The sequence below is a fragment of the Rhinolophus hipposideros genome (genome assembly GCF_964194185.1).
Source record: "Rhinolophus hipposideros genome assembly, chromosome: 1".
Taxonomy (NCBI): Eukaryota; Metazoa; Chordata; class Mammalia; order Chiroptera; family Rhinolophidae; genus Rhinolophus; species Rhinolophus hipposideros.
In genome coordinates, this window is record NC_138047.1 from 107184257 (window position 1) to 107193549 (window position 9293).

Here is a 9293-nt window from a genome sequence, read left to right on the forward strand (position 1 = left end):
GTGGGAAAGAGAGAGCATTTCCTTCTAAGTGCATCGGGAAGACTTGGCAGGGTTTTAAGCAGGAGAGTAACATGATAGGATTTACGTCATTTTGACAGCTGTGTGGACGATTCGAAAACATTCATTCATCCATTCATTCATTCACTCATTCATTCAATGAGTGAAAATACAAATGACCCAGAGCCATGGGTAGCATTGCAGATGGCAAGAAACGCCAAGCAAGTGGCCTGGGGTACCCGAGAGAGTCAGAGACTCCCACTCTGGTAAGATGCCCTTCAAGCAGAGACCTGAGGAGCCATTTGAGAGGCCAGGGGAGGGGTGCTCCAGGCAGAGGGCACAGCAAGTGCAAAGGCTTGGTGACATGTCCCTGCCCCCACACGACATCCCTTCTCCAGGCTGGATGTGGTGGTTCCTGCAACTATTTCTCATAATAAGTTTCATTTCGTGATAAATTCCTGGTAATGATGCCGTCAGCTTGGTATCGGGGAGCTCACTTCCACAGGCCTCTACCAGCCAATACAGATTATAATTACAAGGTTTTATAAGCACTTTATAATTTGCAAAGCCCTTCAGCAGTTCAGTTCAACACACCTTCCCTTGACCGAGGTGGGGGAGAAGGCAGACGTGCAAACAGATCTTAATTCACCTGCAGAAAGGTCAAATCCATCCAATCTCGGCTGTGCGGGCTCCAAAGGGAGGCAAGTGTGAGACACGCACCCAGGGTATGCCATCCATGTCCCATCATCGCTGAACGACAACAGCCGCGCCAACCGGGGAGGCAGAGGTCTTTGCAGACCACAGAATCTGCAGGCTGGTAAAGAGCTGGCCCTCGGGTGTGGCCTCAGGCACAGAGTCCCCAGCCAGGAGGGAGAGACAAGATTTGGTCCCCTGGCTCTACAGCCTTGAGCAAGCCTCCTAACCTGTCTGAGCCTTGGCTGCTAAACAGGGATGTCATGTGCTTCTTATGAGAGACCCAAGAGGGAGGGTGGTCCACAGTGCATCGGGCTGCTGGGGGTGTGTCCTGCTTCTACCGCCCAGGACCTGTGTGACCCTGCACAGGTTACGTGAGGGCTCATAAACTGGGGGAATAATGGCACCCGCCTCGCGTGGTTGAGAAGATCAAATGAGATCCTAATACACAGCAGGTGCTGAGTTAGAAAAGCTCGGACTCCCTCCGGTCTTCCCCTCCGTTGTGCCTCCTTTTCTCTCCCACGGCACACTCAGTCCTTCTGACACCAGGTGTGTGGGAGTTCCCCCACACCAAGCAATTTTCGGTGACTCCAGCCGGGTGGCCAACAAGTCTGACACCACTACCTGGAGAGAGCGTCGGATCCCACGGGTTAAGGGCTCAGTGCCACGAGACTGCCCCCACATGACATCCTGATCACAAGTACTAGGTCCCCCGGTGCCCGCCAACTTCTGTCCGACGGGGCTACAAATCGGAGGGTCCCATGGCTCCCTCCTCAGGTTCAATTAATTTGCTAGAATAGCTCACAGAACTCAGGGAAATACTCACATTTACCAGTTTATTAAAGGATACGATAAAGAATATAGGTAACAGCCAGGTAAAGAAATGCAGAGTGAGTTCTGCGAGGGTCCCGAGAGCAGGAGCCTCTGCCCCGTGGAGTTGGGCTGCGTCCCCTCCCTGTGTGCACGTGTTTGTCCACCCGGAAACTCTCCAAACCCCACACTATTGGGATTCGACTATTGGGAGTCTTCCTCACACAGGCATAACTGATTGTTAACACCATTTCCAGCCCCTGTCCCCTCTCTGGAGGACGGGCTGGGATGGGACTGAAAATTCCAAGCTTCCAATCATGGTCTCATCTTTCTGGTGACCAGCCCCATCCAGGAATCACCTAGAGTCATCTCACTAGGACAAAACATGCTCCTAGTGCCCTTATCACTTAGGAATTGACAAGGGTTTCAGGAGCTCTGTGTCAGGAACCAGGGACAGAGAGGTGTGTGTGTGTGTGTGTGTGTGTGTGTGTGTAGTAGTAGTAGTAGTAGTAGTAGTTTTTTTCCCTATGATCTCACAGTTTCTCAGTAAGGCTAATTCTAACCATCCTGGCTTAGAGATAAGGAAGAGAGGTGAAGTTCCTAGATGTCACTCAAGTGGTTTTCCATTATATTTGGCTGTTCATGATGGTGATGATAGTGATGATGGTGATGGTGGTGGTGGTGGTGATAGTGATTTGGTGGTGGTGGTGGTGGTGGTGATGGTGGTGGTGGTGACGATTGTGATTTGGTGGTTGTGGTGGTGATGGTGGTGGTGGTGGTGGTGATGGTGATGGTGGTGATGGTGGTGGTCGTGATGGTGGTGGTGGTGGTGGTGGTGGTGGTGGTGGTGATGCTGGTGGTGATAGCTAATGGGTTACTATGTGCTGAAGAAGTGATTTCTTCAACACTGGAATGCATTGTTGCCTGGGTGCCTGGAGTTCTCAGGGGCGAGTAAGTCCAGCATGAGTAGCCTCATCCACTCACTCCAGTCTGCACAATGATTTTTCTGTGTGTGCTGTACGTGACAGAGGTTGGAAAGCCCTATTTAATTTGATGCTGTTCGTTTCTATTCATTGCTTAGTAACATCGACGCCTGTTTCTTTTTTTTTCACTAAAGACAAAATCTTCCCACTTGCCCTTTTCATTCAGTTAAACAGACTCTTTAAAAAGTTTCTAGACACTCAGGGAAGGAGGAAATCAGAGCCATGATCCCAGCAATTTGCCTTCTCAGAAGACTATGTGATGAGGAAAGAGCCCTGGCCAAGAGCTGAGGACCTGAGTTTGAGTTCTGACCTTGCACTACCTCACCTGTGGCCTTGGGCTGGTTACTTAACTTCCTGGGAGCTCCCAGGCTGTGGTCAATTAAATCTGACTGCACGTTCTTCATCACCCATCATGTAAACTCCGGGCTGGTTCCCCTGTGATTCATTTTGAACAATAGCCCATGAACGTATTGTGGAAATAAATCTGAACTTCTGCCGCTGGGCCTTAAGAGATATGCAGCCTCTGCTTTCCCCCCGGGAATCCTCCCTCATGTGAGCCAGCTGTCATGGAAGAAGTTTGAATGCCCTAGACCACCACGCCAGGGGGATGCTGAAGCAGCCACGTGGAGAGACAGGGCCACGTGGAGAAGCCCGACGTCCACTTCCCGTGTGTGAAGCCTTCCTGGACCCTTCAGCCCTCCTCAGCCACCAGCTAAATGCAACCAAATGGAATGATCCCAGCTGATGCCACATGGAGCAAAAGAGCCACCTAGCTGATTCCTGTCCGGATTCCTGGTCCAGAACCAAGAGCAGGTAAGTTTTGAGCTGTTAAGTGTGTTTGTACTTCCTCACTTAGCAATAGATGACAGATTCTCACTAAATATGCCTCCTCCTCCCCAGCGGACCACTTTGGGACAAGGGGTGTGGGGGACGAGTTGGTATTCCTTTGCCTGTTGGGAAATCTCCAAACTCTTTCCAGGTCCTTTACCACCCAGCCTTCTCCAGCCATAAGGGCAGCTCCTCCTCCCACGTCAGCTCTCATCACCCCAAACTTCTGCCTGGCCCCACCCTGCCATCACCTCTCCTTGCCTTTACATCCATTCTGCCTTCTTCCATGAAGGTCTTTTCCTTCTCTTCCCAGAGCAGAACTGTTCCTTCTTTAGGACCTAGCTCAGATGTTAGCCTTTCCAGCTGCGCCCAAGCCACCTCTGACTCCACAGGCCTTCATGGAGATGTCTGGGCCCTATTCTGAAAATAACTGTGCTGCTCTTAGTGTAGCTCGTGCTGGGCCCAGTGTCTCTCCTGGTGGAATCTACATGCTGACATCAATCCAAACCATCATCCCTGGGCTCAGGGACCAACGACGATGTACACTGAGGATGGCAGCTCGTGGGCCCTGTGTCGGGGCAGGATAAAGGCAAGCCAAATTGAGAATAGCCACCGATACTGTATTTTCTCCAGGAAAAAGTTTCAGTTCAACAAATTCATGCAGCATATCATGTCCCGTACAGAAGCAGTCCCAAAGCAGGCCAGCAGGCACCCAGGTTCCTTCTCCTTCTCGTGTCAGAAGGTTCATTGGCATGTCACAAAGCAAGTCACAACCAGTGTCTGACAGCTTCCATTGCATTGAACAATTTAAGGATGACAATTATCTGTGATCACAGTAAGCTTCCTGAGTACTCCATATTTCTGACAATTGTCAAAAACAATATCTCTTTTGCTAACCTGTCCAAATTGCTCCCACGAATATCAAAAGTGCTTTGCTTCCCCCAGCTTTCTCTGCCAGTTTGCATGTCAACACATAGCTGTGTTATTCTGATCTGCTTGACTGCTAAGCCAAGCAGGCGTCTGGTAAGTTTGGGGGAGGTTTTGAACAGGGTGATTTTCAGCTCCTTGTGACACTTCCTAAGTGCTGTATACCTGAGCTTTCGTCTATTGTTTCCCTCTAACGTGTACAAGAAGTTCCTTCTCCCACCACCTCTGGGTTTTGTCAGGAAGTCAGGATTGAAAGCACATCATTTCAGAAGGGAGGGAGGAAAGGCCGCACCCCCACCCACCACCTGACGGCACAGGAGATTTTAGGAGCCACGGGGGTGTTTGTGTAAAAGAGGACTTCAGTGTCACAATTCTTTTCGGAGCCACCTGAATCCCCACCTCGGTAAGCTGGTTGGGCTTTAGACATGGGTCTGTGGGTGGTGTGGCATAGCAGCAGGGACCAAGGACAGTCCGATGAAAGCGGTGTCACAGCATGACCCGGGGCACATCCTTAACCTCTCAGAGCCTCTGACTCCCCACCTGTAACTTGGGGATAACGTGCCTCCCAGAGTCATCGTGTGGATTTAATGAGCCACCAAGGATAGTGACCATTCAGTAAGCAGTGGAGGTGGTTGCTGGTGTGACGGAGGGAACCAGCATCCACTAGTCCCACTGTGTGCTGGCACTGTGCTGGCCTCCTCCCCATAGGCAGCTCACAGCCCTGCCCAACGACCCATAGGGGACAGGGCTCTGCTGAGGTGACCCTCAGAGAGTCCCTGAGCTGCCTCAGCCAGACTTCCCTAACGACCCCCATCCATGCTCAGTTCTCTGGTGTGAGGTCAGCACCTCCTGGGTGCTTCAGTAGGTGATGAGGAAATAAATGGAGGTCCAGCCACACAGTAGAAAGTCATGGCACCAATGCGAGAGGAGCTAGCAAGGCATGAAAAGACCTGGAGGAATAGATGGAGCATAGGGCATGTTTAGGGCAGTGACACGACTCTGTGGGATGCCGTAATGGTCGATGTGTGTCATTGCACACTTGTCCAAACCCACAGAACACATCCCGAGGGTGACCACTCATGTAAACTATGGACTCTGGCTAATAACCATGTGTCCATGGAGGTTCACTAATTGTAGCAAGTGCAACATCTGGTGGGGGTATTGGTAGTGGGAAGGCTGTGCGCATTGGGGGGCAGGGCGTACATGGGAAATCTCTGTACTTTCTGCTCAGTTTTGCTGTGAACCTAAAACTGCTCTAGTAAATAAAGTCTATTAAAATAAGAAAAAGGAGGAGGAAGCAGAAGGGGGGGGGAGGGGAGAAAAAAAATGAAGTCATCACCTCCTCCAGGGAGCCTTCCCTGACTACAGAAGCCAGTGGCAATTTCTCTCCCTGCCAGGAACCTGCAGGCTGGCATGGCTTCTCCATGGTTATGCCATTCCTGCTCTCTACCAGGTGGCTGGTATTTCCAGCTTCTGAACCAAATTAGCCATTAGCCCCTCCAGGGCAAGGATGGGTGTTTCCATCTCTTGCCGTGGTACCTAGGGAGGCCAGTGAGGGAGAGCACAGTAGGTGTTTTAGTGAACACTTTTCCTGCACCCTGTTGATGACTGACATTTATAAGACAGACATGGCATCAAATGACAGATATGCAGTGTTGGGCAATGGACATGCTCAACAAATGTCACTGTGTCCAGCCCTGGTGACACAGAACCCTGTGGCCTGTTGGCCAAGCCATCAGTGGTTCCTGTTGCAACTTGGCTGGGCTAAGGGTCTCCAGATAGCTGGGAAAGCATTATTTCTGAGTGTGTGAGGGTGTCTCCAAGAGAGATTAGCATCTGAGTCAGGACCGAGTAGTCGGGATGGCCCTCCCCAAAGCGGGCAGACATCATCCAGTCCCTTCAGGGCTGAACAGAACCGAAAAGCCAGAAGGCAAGTGTGTTCTTTGCTTGAACTAGGAGATCCATCCCCTCCCACCCTCGGACGTCGGTGCCCCTGGGTCTCGGGCCTTCGCACTAGGACGGGGCTGCAGCACCCGCTGTCCTGTGCCTCCAGATGACAGATGGCAGATTGTGGCCTTCTCTGTCTCTGTGATTATATCAGCCTCTTCCTCACAATAAGTCTCATTCTATAGCTCTCCATATGTCCCATTGGTTATGTTTCTCTGGAGAACCCCCACTAATGACAAGTGACTAGTGTCAGTGGGTTGTTGGGGACACGGGGGAGGTCAGAACAGTGGCATTTGTCCTTCTGCCTGGGAGTCGCCTTCGCACCCTCAATGTTCTTTTTCCCCATAAGAAACTTCCAGATATGCTTGGTGACTCATCGCAAGACCCTGAAGTAACATTACTTTTGTGCCTTCAGAGATGTGTACGTGACCACTCAGCCTCATGGGGGGGCTCAGAGCGCCTCAGCAGGAAGGCAGTGTGTGTGGGTGCACATGTGGGGGTGTGGAGGTACAGGCGGGCTTGGGTGAGTGGAGCAGAGGGGCCGCTGCTGTAGCACCCAGCCCTGATGACACAGAGCCGTGTGACCGCACCAAGCCCTCCTTTAGAACTCCAGCCACTTCTGTTGCAATTCCAGGGAGATGGCAGAGTGGGCTGTGAGCTCAGGTCTATAAAGGAACACAGGAAAGGAGGGAGAGCCACTGGCAGAGGGCGGGGGAGGAAGATAGGAGCATGAGTAAACCGCATGTATTAATGTATTCATCCCCGTTAATGCATTAGAAGTAAATGGAAACGATGGCCCCCAGCCACCACCCCAGGATTTTCCTTTCTCACGCCCCCATCTGCAGGCACTAAAGCAGAACCTTGCACTTCCTCCTTCTCCCTTCAACCAGATGTGATCTTAGAATGTTCTGACTTGTCCACTCAGCTCCTGGGTTTGCTAAGAAGGATTCTGTTTTTTTACTTCTAGGTGAATACAGGTTTCCTGTACCGTATGTGGTGTATATTTCAAGAATCCTTACTTAGCAATTACTGTACAAAATCCCAGGCGTATTTAGATTAAACCACGTATTTTACAAGGGTCACTTCTCACCACCATTTCCTGTGCTCCACATCTGCTCTATCTTGAGATCTCCACTGTGATTGAACTATCTTGGTGAGATTGGAACTTCCGTGGGTGAAAGGAAAAGAGGCTGGGGCCCTTTCTGCATCTTGCCGTGTCAATATGTTCTTTCTTTTGCCCTGATACGTGAGTTCCATCATAGTAGGGGAAAGGCTCCTTGATCAGATTATCAGAGTCCCTGGACTTTGTTGCAAAGGCTCCTAGGAATCTGGTTCCACTCTGATTCCTGCCTTTATATGTGACTGGTTCTTTCTGGAACTCCGCAAGCCTCTCTCCTTATCCTTGGAGTTGGAGACCACAGGATAGCCTCAGGTCACAGGGATTTTCTTCTAGTATTTCTTTCATTTCTGTTCCCCTCCAGGTCCTTTGGAGCTCTGCACTCTGTGCCTCCTGGAACTGTCCTGCAAGCCTCGCATTTTCTTCCTGATGATTTTCGTGGATTTTTTCCTCCACCTTATCTTCCAGTGTTGTCATTTTCCTCTCCTGACAGGTCTCTTTCTGAATTTGCTCATGACTTTTAAAGGTTTTTAGTTCTGCGGAGTGTGTTAAATGTGTCTACGATCTGACTGAGGCTCCTGTAGCAGTCTCGTACATTTTTATTAAAGTTCATTGTTCTCTTTCCTTAGCCCTCCCCAGGAGAAATTGTTCAATCTGTCTGCTTCCCTCTGCTTATTGAGGACCCTGAAAAGGTTTGGGGAGCATCTTGGCCTCTCTGTGATGTGTGTTTAGGCTGTAAAGACCAGGCCATCGTGGTCACCTGGGCTAAGTGCTGCAGGAGGAGAATTCTCTGCTTTTAGCCTCACAGATGTGAGGACGGTGGCTGGTTCCCAAGGACAGTCTGTCTGCAGAAGCCATTCAGGTAGGCCCAGCCCTCTAAGTTGAAGGAGGATGGGCCATAAGGATGGGCGGGTTGGAAATAAAAGAAACTCATCTAGTTGGTTTTCAAAGAGCCTCCAAGTTCTCAACAGACAAATGAGAGAGCAGATGCTTCCCAAAAATAACAAACAGGAAATGTACAACCTCATTAGTGACCATGGAAATGAAAATTACAATAGCAGAAGGATGATTTTTCAGTTATATTAGAAACGGGTTTTTTGTTTGTTTGTTTTGTTTTGTTTTTTAAGGTAATTCCCCATACCCTTCAGGTGAACTGGAAACAACTTTGAGAAACTTGCTTTGGCAAAATGTATCTTTAGATCTGAAAAAGCCTGTCAGGATCCAATGCTTCCATTTCTAAGACTTGACCTCACAAGTACACATTTAGACCGTGGTGACTTTGTCCTAATGAAATAGTCACACATGTACACAATACACACACAGTGTAATCACAGCGACTTTTGGAAACCCTTTCTTAAATATGCAGAAACCCCAAAAAGTGGACAGTAATAGTCTTTGAGTAATTTTTTTCTTGTTTCTACTTTTTGTAATTATCCATATTTTCTGTAATGAGTATAAGGTTTGGAAAGAATTCTGTGTGACTTTGTGCAAATAACTATCTATGTCTGAGCTACAATTTTCTCATCAATAAAAATGAGCCAAGGCCACCTGCCTCACTGGGTCGTTCGGGATGAAATGAAAACCCTTGATGTGAGGGAGCCCCCCACACTGAACCTGGGACAGGGCAGCATGCTGGTCAGCACTGGTTTCCTTCCTTCCTCTGTGAGCCTCACAGTGCTAGATAAGAAGATTGGGGGGGGGGTTAGGTGGAGAATAAAATGAGGTGATTAATGTAAACTGTGCAGCTTTGATCAAAGTCCCCGGGGTAATGTGTTCAGTGGCTGGAACTCATTTCCAAAATCATCTGGAATCTTTGCTCCCAACATGTTGGTACAACCATCTCTGGCAACCACTCGGAGCCTCAGTTTCTGCAGTGATAACGCAGGACAGGAATCACAGGATGGTTATGAGGACCACACATAGAGCAGACACAGCCCAGGGGTCCCGGTGACACTGGCAAGGGCCCCACAGTCTGGGGGATAGACCTTTGC

At 49.7% G+C, this 9293-nt stretch overlaps 1 protein-coding gene across 1 annotated transcript in view; it reads left to right on the top strand.

Annotated features, from left to right (window-relative positions):
- The window catches only part of LOC308495316 (SWI/SNF-related matrix-associated actin-dependent regulator of chromatin subfamily E member 1-related-like), a 47179-nt gene extending 38393 nt beyond the window's left edge, over positions 1-8786 (top strand). Inside the window, exons 11-12 of the transcript XR_013992974.1 lie at positions 2650-3296; positions 7667-8786. The gene's annotated coding sequence lies outside the window, so the exon portion shown is untranslated. The remainder of the gene's footprint in view (positions 1-2649; positions 3297-7666) is intronic.
- Positions 8787-9293: the final 507 nt, after the last annotated feature.